This window comes from Cricetulus griseus, chromosome X, assembly GCF_003668045.3.
Source record: "Cricetulus griseus strain 17A/GY chromosome X, alternate assembly CriGri-PICRH-1.0, whole genome shotgun sequence".
In the NCBI taxonomy this organism is placed as follows: Eukaryota; Metazoa; Chordata; class Mammalia; order Rodentia; family Cricetidae; genus Cricetulus; species Cricetulus griseus.
This window is the reverse complement of record NC_048604.1, coordinates 63444922-63462695: the sequence shown is the minus strand read 5'-3', so window position 1 is coordinate 63462695 and position 17774 is coordinate 63444922. Positions and strand designations below refer to the sequence as shown.

Here is a 17774-nt window from a genome sequence, read left to right as displayed (position 1 = left end):
ACATCACTTCCTGTGATCACATGATAACTCTTCTCTGCCTATACTTCCCAGAATCCTCCTCATATCCTAGTCCCACAAATCTTGCTTCCCTATTGGCCACAGTGCTTTATTCATCAACCAATAAGACAAACATATACACAGAAAAAATATTCCCCAGCAACACAGACAATTTTTAGCCACCATGAGGATGCTGGAAATCAAGGCTGGATACTTTCGAACAGTAGCTATTGCTCTTAACTGCTCTTAACTGCCGAATCATCTCTCAAGTTCCATTGATCCATTACCATCTCTTTTCCTCCCTCCCTCTGTCTTGAGATTTCTTCTTGTCCTCTATTTTGGTTAATATTCATTGCCAATTTGACTGAATTTATAATCACCAAAGAAACATACCTCTAGGTATATTTATAATATGGTTTCTAGAGTGGTTTAGCTGAGGAGGGAAAGCCCATCCGGAGTATGGCAGCTCTACCTTCTGGGCTCGGCTCCTTCACTAAGTAAAAAGAAGAAAGAGAACTGAATATAAGCATTAATTTTCCTTGTTACCTGCAGACCCAATCTGACTGGCTATCTCACATATCTGCCACCATGACTTCCTTACCCTGATGGACTGAATTCTGAAACTGTGAGTCAAAATAAACCACCCTTTCCTGACATTGCTTTTGTTAGATATTTTGTTACAACAAGAAACCAAGATACTCTCATGGTCCCCTTTGTAACTTCATGATTAACTTTTCAATATATATTTCAGATAAACCAGACAATACTCACTGTTTACTAGGGTAAGAAACAAAAACTCACTATACATATTCACATTTTATGTGTTTTTTTTTTATTATTAGACCCTGTGAGTCTATTATCTAGTCAAAAACTGTTTTGAAGAGAAAGAAAGAAAATGGATGAAATGACTGGAAAGCGTTCCATTTCAGAAGTATATTTATTAAAGGATAGTGATGGAAATAAAATATGATAAATAATCTGAAAGCAAATAGGAAAAGTAGCAAAAATAAATCACGCAGTTTTTGAAACATGGAAAAATGCATGTATTCCTGAATGCACATTAGAAAAAAATAAACTAAATGAAAAAAATGCAGAATCTGGATGAAAAGTCAAAGAATAAAATATACCAGTGTGATCAATAGAAAAAGAAAACTAATGGTAAAAGAGACAAACTCAGTCAGCATCATGGTACAAAGGGAAAACTCCAAGCAATTCCATTAAAATCAGGAATAAGATATGGCTACCTACTCTTTCTGGTTCTATTTACATAATGCTTGAAATTTTAGGTAGACCTAAGACAAGGGAAGAAAATAAAAGAGATACAAATGGGGAAAATGGTTAAGAGTAACTTTATTTGCAGGTGATATGATTCCTTTCATAAGAGACCTTAAGAGAAAACTCCTGGAACTGATCAATGCTGTCATCAAAGTGGCAGAATACAAAATTAATATGCAAAAGTCAAAGTCAATAGCCTTCATATATACCAAGGAAAAGCACATCAAGAAAGAAACCAGAGCAATAAGTAGCCTCTAAAACAAAAACAACAAAAAACATGTAATAAACCTCATCAAGAAAGCAAATAATTCTACAATGAAAGCTTTAAATCTCTACAGAAAGAGACTAAGAAGCACTAGAAGATTGAAAGACCTCCGATGCTCACAAATTTTTCTTAGAGTTTTGTGAAAATGACCATTCTACCAAAAGCAACTTTAGTTCCAATGCAATACTAATCAAAATCCCCATGCACGTCATCACAGAAATATTACAAACAATCTTAACATTCTTATGGATACATAGAAGACTTGGAATAGCCAAAGAAATCCTGGGTAAAAGAATATTGTTGGAGGCATTGTCATACATGATGTCAAGTTATACTAGAGAGTGATAGTAATAAAATCACCATGGTACTGGCACAAAAGCAGATATGTGAATCAACTTAATAGAAGACAAAAATTTAAGCCTATGCAATTACGTATATGATTATATCACATCTGGTTTTAATTAATCTCCCAAAAACTATTTTCTAGAAAGTATAAAGGATAATAACTTCACACTTTATTTTATCCAAATGGACAACAGATGTCATTTACTTTATTGATATCACACATATACATATACATAAAAAGATAAAATGAAAAGTCATGCATTTACATACACAAATTAATGTACACACATGTAAGAAAAAACAAATGTACAACCATATGGAATATATAAAACATTAAAAGTAGCATGGGTGCATATATACAAGTCTTTAAAGCTACACCTGAATATATATGTAACTGTTATAATTAAAAATTAAGCTTTATAGACAAACAAAATCTCTTATTTGTTATCTGGAAAAATATTTTAAGCATCACTATGGTATTAAACTAGACACTTTTGTTAAAATTTTACTATGTTAAATTACAAAACTGATTGACATAGGTCACAGTGTCAGGGGCCAGGAAATATCATTAAGAAATATCTCCAAGTACAAACCTCCTGTTCAGCTCCAGCCTACAATTGTATTGCAGATTCAAGCTAATCTGCTATTGAATGACATTCAGCAGAGAATGTCCCCTAGGTTGCATCTCTACAGGACTAAGCATTTTGAGTAGGCCTTGGGGTGGGGTAGGCTAGGTGTGTAAGTAACAAGGGAGGATACAGAGTTAGGAGCTATCCAGCAGAGAGAAGTCAACTGAAGGAGACAGTAATGGCCTCGTGGCCTTGGAAGCATGGTTAGAAAACAGACAGGAAAAACAGCACAGTTCTGTTACTCTTGTGGTACCTGGCACCATTTTTTTTAAATTAGCTTCTTAATCATCATCTGGAAGGAAACCATTCTGAGCAACATCATTAAAAACAGCTCTGATAAAGCACGGTCACTACTATGTATCATAAAGCAGGTTCACATATGAGTGAGTACATATGTTTGTCATTTTGTGATTGGGTTACCTCACTTAGAATGGTTTCTTTGAGTTCCATCCATTTTCCTGCAAATTTCAAGATTCCATTGTTTTTTCTGCTGAGTAGTCCTCCATTGTGTAAATGCACCACATTTTCTCTATCCATTCTTCAGTTGAGGGGCATCTAGGTTGTTTCCAGGTTCTGGCTATTACAAATAATGCTGCTATGAACATTGTTGAACAGATGACCTTGTTGTATGAATGTGCTTCTTTTGGGTATATGCCTAGGAGTGGAATTGCTGCATCTTGTGGTAGACTGATTCCCATTTCCTTGAGGAGTCGCCATACTGATTTCCAAAGTGGCTGTACAAGTTGGCACTCCCACCAGAAGTGGAGGAGTGTTCCTTTTTCTCCTCATCCTATCCAGCATAAACTGTCAATGGTATTTTTGATTTTAGCCCTTCTGACAGGAGTAAGATAGTATCTCAGAGTTGTTTTGATTTGCATTTCCCTGATGGCTAAGGATGTTTTAGTTTTTTTTTAATGGAGTGTGCTGGATGTCTCTACAATTTTGTTCAAATGACTGCAGAACCTGGAAAAGCTGTTGCTGCTATTGATGCATAACATACTGCCATTAATGGTCTTTTTATATAAATATAAATATATACATCTATAATTTGAATTTTTGGAAACTTTAGCTGTGCTGTCAACGTTGGAAAAAAGTATCCCAGTTTACCATGTTGAGTTGGCATTGTATAAAAATTAACAGCCATATTGGTCTAGAAATGTTGAACTTAATTTTTTTCCATTTGTACAGGGGTAATGCACTGTATTAAATATGTAAGGTCTTAAAAAAAAGAAGGGATTTTGAGAGCCCTTCCCATGTGAAGGGATGCTCTCTTGACCCGGACACATGGGGAAGGGCCTAGGCCTGGCCCAGGATGATGTGGTAGACTTTGGAGAGCCCCTTTTGAGGGCCTTACCCTGCCTGGGGAGTGGAGGGGGATGGCTAGGGGCAGGTGGGATGTTGGGGGGAGGGCAGGGAGAGGGAGAAGGGACTGAAATCTGAAGCAAGCTTGTTCCTAATTTGAACTAATAAAAAAAAACAGACAGGAAGATGCCGAATAAACAAGAGACTCTAATTTTACAGCATGGAACTGAGAGCTCTCTAAAGATGACAAGATGCCTGTGTTTGGTCTTTATCGCCGTTGGGCCTTTAGGTTGCTAGTAGTTTCCAAGTCCACGCTTCCCCCACTCAGGCTGAACCTCATGGCTGCTGTGGCTTGGGGATGAGACATGCCGAGCCACGACATCACAATACACATGGAGTCCACTTTACATGAGCAATGAACCATTAAAACAAAAATCAAGTTGGTACTGACCAGGAAGCTTTCTCCTTGCTGACTATCTTTCATAGTACTCCTAGGGATAATGGAAATGTCATCAATAGTCTTATCAAGCTGTAAACCTTGGGAAATGCAATAATGATAGCAGTCTCAATAAACACATATGAGTACAAGAGCAGTGCAAATGTTGTGGGGTTACTAACCACTCTCTGGTTGGACTTAAGGCCTCATCCATGGGAAGAAACACATGCCTATTGCAAAAATTGACAAGAACCCAAAATTGGAATGGTCACAGATTCCAAGGTGAACCTACTATAAATACAGTATCAAACTGCTCTCCAATTTCACATTTCTCTAGCCCTAGATTAGTACAATTCTGAGAACTTATCAGAGAAATTTATTTGTGCAGTAAATGAGAGTTAATTTAGAAACTCACAATTGGGCAGAGAATAAGTGACTGTTGAGTTTTCAGCCACAAATGGAACATCTATATCATATCTCCTCCCCAATGCTCATGGACCATCTTGGAGTAAGAGACAGAAGGATTATAAGAGCCAGATATCATAGAGGACAAGAGCAAAATGCTGTCTGGGTAGGTCCACTCTTGTCAAGGGGCAGGCTCAGGAAGAAGTGAGGAGGGGTTGATGGGGGTAACATTTTTGCTTCTAGTTTTGTATAAGTTTTGTTAGTAGGAAAAGACATATAGTCCTTTTCATTATCGATCAGCAGGAATAAATTTCACGACTACAGAGGCAGGCAGTTCTCTGTGAGTTCGAGGCCAGCCTGGTCTCCAGAGCGAGTGCCAGGATAGGCTCCAAAGCTACACAGAGAAACCCTGTCTCAAAAAAAAAAAAAACTTTATGACTCGAAGTCATGTTAAGACATACAGTGCTCCAAGGATTGACAGAGTTGAACTCTGTAAAATAACTTAAAATGAGGGATACAATGTGTTAACATAATTGGTCATCAGTTCTCTATAAATTTTAAATGAACAATCTATAGTAAATAAGTAAAAATTCCTTATTTAAACAACCATAATCAGTCAAAAAGAGATGCAAGTAATGGCTGGAAATAATAATAGTCCTATAAAGTAAAACCTTAAAAGTTAAAAAAAGACTCATAGCATAACATACAAAGATAGGAAGAACTACAGTTTACTTGAAGGATTTTCCCCCAAAATATGCTATAGTTAAGGAGATTAGCTGAAACATAAAAAAGCTTAGAAATATTCAAAATTATATTTTCATTTTATGTATACTAACACATGGTTTTCCCTGGTTTATAGGATACAGTTCACTTCAGATTTAATCTGACTTTGTAGGAGTCACAATTCTGCACTTAAGCATATCTTTATATATATAAGATATCCTAAGTTCATAAAAGTTCATTTGAAGAAAAGTAAATTCCAAGATGAAATGAAAGCTGTGCTTAAGCATGTGATATTTGAGAACACAGAGGAAAATTATCTCCCAATAATCAGAATAAACTACTAGATATTTTGGCAGTGTTTACTTAATCTTTGAGATATTTTGAAATTAAAGATGGGTCTTTAAAATGTTTTAATGATTTAATTTGATAATATGCAATAATTGAATCTAAATGGCTAAAACTGTCTTTGGTGAAGCAACTTAAGTTAAATGTTTAAATGACAGCGCTTTAAAACATATTGCATGTTAGTGAATTATAACCAGGTCCTTCAACATTGTGTTTGTATTCTAAAAACAAGTACACATTACATTTCCTATACTGAATTTCTATTAAGTTTAATATCACAATTTGGTAATCTTTATTTCTTCTTTCACTGATAATGATGCATGCTTAAAATATGATCTAAATTTTAATTAACAGTGGGATCGTTATAACAGGTATTATATACAAAATATTAAATAGAAAATTATTTTTTGTAAACAAAGTTGACTTTTAGTTACAAATATTTAAGATAATATAAAAATGAAAAGTTTAGTTTTATATAACTCCATACTTGGGTGATTTATTAAATTCATAGTATTTTGTAAAATTTTCAATAATCTATATTTTAATTATTTATAATTCTTTAATTTTAGTGCATCTCCACATTGACTCTAATAATATGGAATTTATTTTTTTAATTCGCACATAGTTTGAAAGCATGCACTAAAATGATCTTAAAATTTTACTTCTAACAATAATTTTTACTGAATTTCAAGATTTTTATTTCCCAATGACAATAATTTATTTATAATTATTGCTATATATTTACTAGGGGACAAAATATACTTTGTATGAAAAATAAATACATATTTTCAAGGTACAATTAAATATCCAGGGATACAAATGGGACACAGAAACTCACATTATTGTGGAAGGAAGGAAATCTTTGCCTACTGAGACTGAGCTAATTCCCATATTCTTGCATGAAATTGACAAAATGCAGGACCCCAGTGTCTATAATGGCAAATGAAAATCATTCAAGAGGTCAAGTTTCAAGGAATTTAATTTATCTACACCTACAAGGGCTAAGTCAACTGTGATGAGTTCTAAAATATGAAAAAATTATTTACTAAGTTAATAAAATGTTATTAGGTTCATTTCTTATAATGTTTAAATCCAGTGTTAGAAAAATATTTCTAAGTTCTAGATCCACAGTCACAGTGATTTATTGATATGGTTACAAGACAATTTGCTACATAAATATTAAAATGCAAAGTGATTAACAACTGCCAAGCCATAACTTCATGAGAGTCACACACTAATATGAAAAACAAATCTAACTATGCAGGACCTGACTGTGTAGTATGGAAATATGATGAAAAATGAAAGCCTAGACATACAAAACCTCAGCCAAATTTTAAAAGGCAGTATAAAAATATAATTCTTAGAGTTTTCCTTCAAAGATAAATCAGTTATCTGCTCTTCTGTGAATAAAAGTCGATCTTGGTAAATATATTTTAACCTCTGCTATAAAAAATTTATATTGGCTGTATTAAGTATTAAAATTGATAAATTCCTTACATTTTAAACACCTTATTAACCTCTCTTGAGCATGCTATGTGAAAATAAAATCCCAATATTTAGTAATAGAATGTTCCTAAAGTCTAAAATATTATAATCCAACAAATTTAAGTTTCAAAATTTTATGGGAGTAAAATGTACTTCAAAAAAATGCTGTTTTATCTTTAACCCACTTGTGACATGATTCTCCTTGTTCTTAAGTGGATGTTTAGTTCTTATCTGCCAGAAATTTCAAATGAAACAATGCAAAGTAAATGACTGCGGAAAGAAAATTACCTGCCAGGAAACTGGAAATGTTTTAATCATAACTAGTAATCAGAGAATTTCCTTCTCATCATATTGATCAGATGAATCAGAACTTATCAATGGAATTTGATCCTTTGCCATGCTCTCCATTAACTTTAATGTGAAAATTACTAGTTAAGCAGTGACAAAACTGAAGGTTAATCTTTTAAGAAAAATTCACAAGGGTGGTCATAAGGAGAAAGCAAAAGCAACAGTACGTAATGATGGCTACCAGTGATTATAAAAATCTGTACAAAGTGGCTGTGATGCTTGTGGTCACTAAACATTTGAAATAATCTGAAGCCTCTGAATAGATGAATACTTTTCTATTGCTGTCATAAAGACCATGACCAGGAGCAATGTGGGGAGTAGAGGGTTTATTTCAGCTTACAACTCCTGATCACAGTCCATCACTGAAGGAACTCAAGGCAGAAACTCATTAGGAACCTGGAGGCAGGAACTGAAGCAGAGACCATGGAAGAATGCTGCTTTCTGGTTTGTTCTGGTTTGCCACCATACTTTAAAAATAAATGGAACTCAGAACAATCTGTCTTGGGGCAAGCACCATCTACAGTGGCTGAGTCCTCTCACCTCAATCATGAGTCAAGAGAACATCCGGATGGAATTGTCTACAGGTCAAGCTTATAGGGGCATTTTCTTCATTGAAGTTCCCTCTTCCCATGTGATGCTATCTTGTGTCAAATTGACAACAAAACAAAACAAACAAACAAAAAAAAAAAACGGCAACAAAAAAACTAACAAGCACAGTGGGTCAGGTCCACATTCCATTGTGAAAACAACAAGTTTGGAATTCCCACAACCTGAACAAATCTCTAGGAAATAACATTGAATATAAAAATCCAGTCTTTAGATTATATTCTATATTTTCCACTTCTGAGGTATGTTGGGATGGAGGGTATTATAGTTATGAAAAGGTAACATGAAGTATATTTAATGTAACTGATCTATATCTTGACTATTAAGATGACCATAAGCATACAAGTAAGACAAATTTGCATTGACCTAAATACACACATGGGGATAGTGGGAAATGGTCAAAAGCTAAACAAAATCAGTGAATTGTATCAATGTGAATATGTGACTTATGCTATTGTGCATTATTTTGAAAGATACTAACTTTGGGAGAAAATGTGTGAAGAGTGTCAGAATCTTCATACCATTTCTTTGCATTATATGTGATTCTGTAAGTATCTCAAACTAGAAGCTTTTAACATGTATAAGAAAGGAAACCAGAGTTCACAATTGCATTCAATTTCATTTTCAATTAAGGTAGGTCCATTCAAAGTTAAAACATTTTTTTTTATTTTCAACCTGGATAGGTCTGTACTAAATTAACAGAAATCCAAACTTAAGTTTGAAATCAGTAGTTACTACAAATGTTATTAGCTTAATAATTTTCTATAAGTTATTGACTATATTACTTTGTATTTATTTATTTTTAAATTTGAAACAAGCTTCTTTTACATGTCAATCCCAGTCCCCTCTCCCTCCCCTCTCCTACCCCCACTGACCCGCTATCCCATCCACTTTCTGCTCCCCAGGGAGGGTGAGACCTTCCATGGAGGATCTTCAAAGTCTATCATATCATTTGGAGCAGGGCCTAGAACCTCCCCATTGTGTCTAGACTGACAGAGTATCCCTCTATGTGGATTGGGCTCCCAAATTCCATTCCTGTACTAGGGATAAATACTGATCCACTACCAGAGGCCCCATAGATTAACCAGACCTCCAAACTGGCATCCTCATTCAGGGGGCCTGGAACAGTCCTATGCTGGTTTTCCAGCTACCAGTCTGGGGTCCATGAGCAACACCTTTGTTCAGGTCAGCTGTTTCTGTGGGTTTCTTCAGCCTGGTCTTGACTCCTTTGCTCATCACTCCTTCCTGTCTGCATCTGGATTCCAGAATTCTGCTCAGTGTTTAGCTGTGGGTATCTGCTTCTGCTTCCACCAGCTACTGGATGAAGGCACTAGGATGGCATATAAGGTAGTCATCAATCTCATTATGGTAGAGGGGCTTTTAAGGTAGTCTCTCTGCTGTTGCTTAGATTGTTAGTTGGGGGTCAACCTTGTAGATCTCTGGATATTTCCTTAGTGCCAGATTTCTCTTTAAGCCTATAATGGCTCTCTCTATTATGGTATCTATTTCTTGTTCTCTTATATTCTTCCCCTGACTCGATCTTCCTGTTCTCTCCAGTCCTCCTCTCCCCTCCTCTTCTCCCCATCTTTCTTCTAACTCCCTCTCCCCTCCCCCATGCTCCCTATTATCTCAGGAGATCTTGTCCCTTTCCCCTTCTCCGGGGGACCATGTATGTCTCTCTTAGGGTTCTCCTTGCTTCTTAGCTTCTCAGGCAGTGTGAATTTAGGCTGGCAATCCTTTGCTCTAGGTCTAAAATCTATACATGAGTGAGTACATGCAATGTTTGTCTTTTTGTGACTGGATTACCTCACTATACTTCAATGAGACATATTATTGTGGAAGTGACTATGAACGAGTATTCAATAAATGCTAGTTAAGTGCTGGGCATACATCATCTTCTTCCCATATGATGCCTATAGTAGAATAAGAAGCATCTAACAGATAAATAAATTGAGGCTTTGAGAAACTGAAGAAAATTTCCCAATGTATCTGGTAGTGTATAGTAAATTCACACTTCTGACTATTCTAAACACAGTTCTTTTAACTAGTATGCTTCAATGTTAGTACTAGCTATTGCATATTGAAGGACTGAGGAAGACCACCAATTGTTTTATACCTTGTTATAAAACTCTAGTATTGTGATTCACTAGAGGAAAAATTAAGAATTTATCAGGTGTTCACATGATTTTTATGCTAGCTTATGATTAATCAAATATAGAATGGGTAGGTATTTAATAGGAAATAAAAAAGAAAAAAGGAAATAATCAACATCAAATTTGTATTAAAGCAATATATAAAGTCATAAGTTTATAACGCAAAAATATAGAAATATCAGTTACAAAATTAAACAGAGGTGATTTCAAACAGCAGTGTTATCTGAAAAGTAGACACTAGTTTTGTTAATGAAAGAATTAAACAATTAATACAATCACAGAAATATCCAATCACCTACCAACGGAATTTACTTGTGCTATAGTTCCCACTTGGTATTTAACATTTGGGCTTTTAAAAATAAAACATTATTAAAGATAACAAAACACTGTTATCTTACATATGAAAAATAAAACATTATTAAAGATAACAAAACACTGTTATCTTACATATGTTTCCCTTGAGGGAAGATACATCCATCTCCAATAAAATAAATTATTCTTGAGAATTAGTATATAGTATAAAACGAATTTTGGGGACTGCTAAACAGATACAAATAGCAACTTACAATTGATAAACTTTCCCCAAATTGAGTATAAAGGGTTCTTCAACATAGCATATAAAGTTATACCCAGTTCAAAAATTTTTTCCAATTATGTGATTCCCATTTGCCTTTTTTAGTTGCTTTAACTTTTCCCCATAGAAAATTAAAATTATTTGGTTGATCTTTATCCAAGTTTTTGAAATGTGTTGTAATAAGGAAATGAAATATCACTTGACATGGTTTAAAATAATATGTCATCTTATAAGAGATAAAGGTACCTCATCTGTGTTCTTTCATGAGTGAAACAAAAAATCCTATAGTTTTCATAAGTATTAAGTGTTTAATTAAATGTCACTGCACTAATAACCATATTTGCTATGTGTGTTTTAATTATGCCATTGGGGAGTAAGAATCTTGAATAATTTAGAAGTAACTAAAGAATGACATTGACATTGTAATAATAAATTTTCTTTATTATTGTTTTAGTGAGCACAAATATACCATGAGAACAAGTAGATTATAACAGAATTAAAATTCAACAAAATATAAAACTAGGTATTAGAAGACAATTAGAAAACAACAAACAACCAAAATCATAAATACCATACTATTTCAGAGCACTATAATTTACACAATCATAGAATATCTCCTGTTAAGAAAGTCTTTATACTTTACTGGAAATATCAGTGCATGCATTAAAATAAAACTTTCCACATAGAGTAAGCTAGCTTTATGTGAGATTAAGTATATCTTCCTTTTTAATTTGTTGGAATTTTGGAATCCCCACAATACTTCTTTGCTTACAATAAGTGGTTCTTTAATTTTTAAGGTCATTTGTGGCAACTGTCCTTGCAACCAAACTCTCCTCAATCAATTAGATGTGCTGTTTAGTCTGCTTCGGTTGCTGGGGTGACCCTAAGCAGGAGATCAGTCGTTTCTCAATTCATGTTTTTCATCAAGTAGACATAGCTTTGGAATATTAAAAATAAGCCCACTAATGTAACAGATACACTTACATCACTGTATTAAAATGTTTCATTTTAAAATTCAGCCCAGGATGTGTATTTTACAGTTGTAAAAACTAATGCCTAAATTTTATTAAATTACAAACATTAGAATCAACTCAATAAATTTCTAAGGTGTCATAGATGATAAAAAGAAATTGATATATTTAATTTTTGTAAACTTCATTTTAGAAATACTATATACTTAATGTTCCATAAACATCTCACATATTAGAAGACCATGTTTTCAGCATCACATTAACATTGAAGTTAAACAGTTGGCAATGTCATTCAGGATCTGAAGTGGAAAAGTATATTGTGTCTCCTCAAAGAGGTATTCACTGAGAGTTTACTAGAATGAAACAAAGTTTCATGACTGTTTTCAATTTTAAAGGAACATTAGCAAATGTTCAAATGGTATTTAAAGGAATGCCACTTTAAAGATGAATATACATATATGTGTATATGTATATATTAATGTTATACAAATGTTTTATATTATATAAGCAAAATTTATTGAGCTGACTAAAATATTTGTGCTTTAATAAAGTTTAGGCATTATTTTTTTACAGTTGTAAAGTATGTTCCCTGGGTTGAATTTTTAAATGAAACATTTTAAAATTGTGATGTATTTTATACATATATACATGAATACATATTCACATATAATCAATGCAATAAAAGTACAAAATACAGCCTGATTATCATTTCTCTCTTTGGACTGATGTGTAAATTTCTCCTGGAACCAGGCACTTGTGTTACTGAAAATAGAAGTAAGTACTGAAATTACATAATTCAGCAATTGTACTAAGTGGAAAAAATGCTGTCTGAAAATACAGTCTTTGCTTTCCTACAAATTGTCTGTTCTATTATTGTCTTTTAAGAATGGTAAAAATAAGCTACCAAATTTCTTGTACCATAAAAGTATGATTGATATTTTCTTACATTATACACAAGGGAAAGGCATCTGAAAAGCTGTTGATCTCTCATGAAATCAAATTCTTAACAAAGCAGTTATCAGTTATCTCAAGGATCATGTTTCCTCAAAGGTCTTTCCAGGATTTGGTAGGAAACAGCAATAAGTCAGAAGGTCTAACTGAGTGTAAGGACACAGAGGACACCTTTGATTTGGCTTCCTAGGGAGTCCAGAAAAAGTCCTGTTGGAACTGAGAATAAGATGATTAAATAGTGAGGAGGATGGAAAAGAAGGGCAAAGGGGGAAATATGGGAGGGACAACTAATACTAAAGGTTATTTGAAACCCATATAGAAGTCTGTTATTATAGAAGCTTACACACACACACACACACACACACACACACACACACACACACACACACACACACACACAATGAACCTAAATGGAGACAATGACTCAACTAGAAATATTATGCAATCAAATAAAACCTTCAGTGGCAGGAATGGGTTACATCTTGTTGAATTGTTGTCCAAAGGAACCTCAGAGAAAACCTCAAACACCATGAAGTTTTGCAAAGATTATTGGTTACTCTCCACAACCTGATGGTGAGACCATCTTGCTGAAGACAACACTTATATATGTCACCAGACAAAAAGAAGTTTAGATGGTGTTTAACTAGATGTTTCACCCTACTGACTAGTGTTGGTGGTACTGGAAGGTACTCTACATATTATCAGATGGGAAAGGTAATTATCAATATCTTCCAGCTACAACTACAATGCTGAAACCTACAACAGTGTGTGTGTGTGTGTGTGTGTGTGTGTGTGTGTGTGTGTGTGTGTGTGTGTGTGTGTAACAGTGATACAAATGTTATGGGAGTAACTAACCACTTTCTGATTGGATTTAAGACCCACTCAATGAGATGGAATCCATATTTGACACTGGTAAAATGGCCAAGAAACTTAAACAAGATATTTCTTGAGCCTAAGGGAAACCCTAATACCATTGTCATGCTAAAAGATCGCAGCAGCTCCTCCTGGTCCAGCGTTCCCACTCAAAGATGACTTCCCTGGTGCAGACATGGCCTTGGGTGCTGCCTGCACACCAGTGAAGATTGGAATAATTTGTGGAGCAGGCTTGGATAATCCAGAAATTTTATAAGGAAGAACTGAGAAATATCTGGATACTCCATTTGGCAAGCCATCTGATGCCTTAATTTGGGGGAAGATAAAAAAAACATTGATTGTGTGCTTATTGCAAGACATGGGTGACAGCATACCATCATGCCTTCAAAAGTCAACCACCAGGCAAACATCTGGGCTCTGAAGGAAGAAGGTTGTACACGTCCTAGTGACTACAGCTTGCGGCTCCTTGAGAGAGGAGATCCAGCCTGGTGACATGGTCATCATCGATCAATTCATTGACAGGACATCCCTGAGGCCTCAGACCTTCTATGATGGAAGCCACTGCAGCGCCAGAAGAATGTGCCATATCTCAATGGCTGAACCGTTTTGCCCCAAGACAAGAGAGGTCCTCATAGAAACAGCCAAGAAGCTTGGTCTTCCATACCTTTCCAAGGGGACAATAGTCACAATTAAGGGGCCTCATTTCAGCTCTCGGGCAGAAAGTTTTGTATTCCATACTTTAGGTGCAGATGTTATCAATATGACTACAATTCCAGAGGTAGTGCTTGCTAGAGAGGCTGGAATTTGCTATGCAAGCATTGCCATGGCAATCGATTATAATTGTTGGAAGGAGCATGAAGAAGCAGTGTCAGTGGATGGGGTTTTAAAGACCATGAAAGAAAATGCCAACAAAGCCAAAAGCTTACTCCTTACTACCATACCACAAATAGTGTCGATGGAATGGTCAGAACCCCTCCAAAATCTGAAGAACATGGCCCAGTGTTCTGTTTTACCACCAAGACTTTAACACAGTGTAGCTATCACAAGAAGACTTATGACTTCTAGTCTTTGCGGGACTGCTTAAAGAAAAAACCGGAAAGATATGTGGCCTTCATGCCTTTGCTTGGAAAGAAGAGCAAGTGGTAAGAGATCCACAGGGTGCTCCTCCAAGAAACCAACTCCTCTAGAACCTGGAAGGAAAGCAGTACCTGCAGTCCCTGTAAGGGAACAAAGCCCAAAACATTGTCAATCATTTCTCCTATTTAACTGACAACAAAGGTTGACATTCATTTCTCTACACTGCTGTCGAACGACTATGAGCTTGAAATGGGACTGTTGTCACCATCTTTCTGGAGGGCAATTTAGTACAATGCATTTAAGGCTGAAAAATACTGGGTGTACTTTGATATCCTAGGAATTTCTCTTTAAGAAGTTATGTGAGATTCATTCAAAGAATCACGTGGAATCTCAAAAACATTAGACAGATGTACCAATCAAGTAGAATGAGGGGGAAAAAGGTATAAGCATTCATGACACTGTTTTTTTAATGGTGTGCAATTGTACAAAAAAGACTAGAATAGAATATACATAATCCTATTACGGTATTTGTGAAGAGATGCTGGAAAATTCTTACTTTCTTTTAACCTTTTTCTCTACTTTTTTTTTTTTTACAAAGTAAGTATAATCAAATAACAAAGTTGTAAAAATTAAAAAAATCAAAGCAGTAAAATGACTACTAATGACATTCATTCTGCTATACTAGCAGATCAGTGCTGCACTCGGCCTTCATCAGAGCAGCTTCTCCTCACAGTAAATACCAACTAACACAGGGATCCATAACCAGACAATGTGCAGAAATTTTTAGACTTTAGAGTACTCATACCTAAATGGGTTGTCTTCATCAAAGCCCTACTCTCCTCAAGGCTTAGTGGTCTATGTGGAAAGGAGGCAGAAAGATTCTAAGAGGCAGAGGTAATAGATGAATCCAAGGGGACAGTGTCTTCCAGACGCAGCAGGACTGATGCAGCACAGAAGAACACTACAGAGACTGTGGCAGCATGCATTAGATCTGTACAAGTTCAAGCCAGACAGGATCACAGAACTGAGAGTTAGAGATGGACATGGGCACCCAACTCTAACCAAGAAGCTATCTACAATCGACCCCTGCTTGCAAAGGAAAAATTTAGTTTTCTCTCAAACAGTGTCATTGGGGACATTGACAACATCTCAGAGCAGGTCCCAGGCCCAGGAATAGTTAACCAGGGCAGAATAAACTGAAGGGTATTTTGTAGACTTGTCTCATTTTGCTTTCTTGGTGCATCTTGGTCTTTTGCTTTATTTTTGTTTTCATTTTTTGTGGATTTGTAGAGTTGGTGTGTTTATTTGTTGTTTGTTTCTTTGTTGCTGTTTGTTTTGCTTTGTTTTATTTTTTCTTGAAGAAAGAAAGACCATAAATTTGGGTGGGTAGGGAATCCAGAGGGGGTGATCTGTGAAGAATTTGGGAGGGTTAAACATATCAAAATACATTGTGTTAAAACTTTTTTCAATTGAAAATGTTAAATTTAAATAAAATAAAGGAAAGAAAAGGGCTCATTTGCCATTGATAGAAATTTGCTATTACATGGGGTGGGGAGTAGGAAGCAGTTAGCAGCCCTGATGAATGGCCATAGTCTCCATAAAAATTTCCAAGAGCATCTCAGAGAGGCACCTGAAGCACATAGCCACCCCTCCAGACCTGATTCACTGAATAAAGATCCAGGCTTTATAGAGCCCAAAGAGCAAAGTTAGTTCTTGACAGAGCATTCACTCCATCACTCACTTACCCACTTTGCTGCACAGGTTTGCTTTCAGGCGTTAATACCAAAAGCAAGGCCAGTGGATCATGTGAAACAAGTTCTTTCCTGCCTCTTAAGGGGGAGTGCAGCTCTGGTTGGCACAAATCCTACACAGCTTTTCTTCCTAGGAATCACTGGAGGGATCTAAGGCAGAAGAGTGCTGTAAAATGATGGCAGAATTTAGAAATTCCATACTTTTTGAACTAAGTTTTCTGATCCTTTAGTTTCTAATTCCCCCGAAGGTTCTATAACTCTAGATATTGCTAAATCACTACCATTAATGTACCATCTCTGAGCCTTGATTATTTCATCTGCATAATGGGAGTATTAAACTACCTAAAACATTGTTGCCACTACAAGATTTAGCACAGAGTATACAAAAATCGGCATGTTCCAAGCTTCAAATGCAATGCTTGTTGGTTATTGTTAGAAGCCACACATCTATCTCAGCCTGGTATCTCCTAAGAATGCTATCAGAGTGACCTGGACTTTGTGTAGAAAACCAAGCACTTCTCACATTTTGAGCTGCTTTTCCATATATTTTTGGGAGCATCCATCAGGAATCAATTATACCTCTGGTGTTACCTTCCCACATCACAAACATCTAGAGCGTTATATGCCCATAGGTATGCTAAAGCAATGTTTGACAAACTTTTTCCCCAACTGACTACCAGGTTCTGTTGTACATTAGATACTGGTCACTCAGAACACTTCATCCTAAAGGGCCGAAAGTGAATGATAAGCTACAATTTGGCTGCGAGGACATGAAAAGGAGTACTATGAATTCAAAAAAAGATATCAGAGGGAGGAAGAGGTCACAATTCTTTCGAGTCACTCCAGATACATTAGCCTCTTCAGCTCCATTGTGTGGTAAGCCATCACCAGCACGTACTTGCACAAAGTCATTTTCCTCACATCCACTAAAGAGACATTTAAAAGCTCCCAGAATTGAGCTTTATTTCTGTGTTGGTACTCTCATCCTCTCCGAAATGCTTGTTGCTCACAGGCACACACACACACACACACACACACACACACACACACACACACACACACACACACTGTTTCATTCATAGTAATTGTCCTGTGCATTCTCATAGAAGAAAAATAGTTACAAATTTCTTTATTTTGCTTGGGAAATGATCAGATCTGGTTGGTAATTGCCTGCCTGATCAAGAGCCATTTCCTTCATGGTTAACCAAACATTGGCTCCACTCAGCTGGGCCCGTTTTAAATATCACCAAAAGTGAATAGCTC

The 17774-nt window shown here is 35.7% G+C and overlaps 1 pseudogene; it reads left to right on the top strand.

Annotated features, from left to right (window-relative positions):
* The first annotated feature begins 13858 nt into the window (after window positions 1-13858).
* LOC100757236 lies at window positions 13859-14710 on the top strand (annotated as a pseudogene).
* Window positions 14711-17774: the final 3064 nt, after the last annotated feature.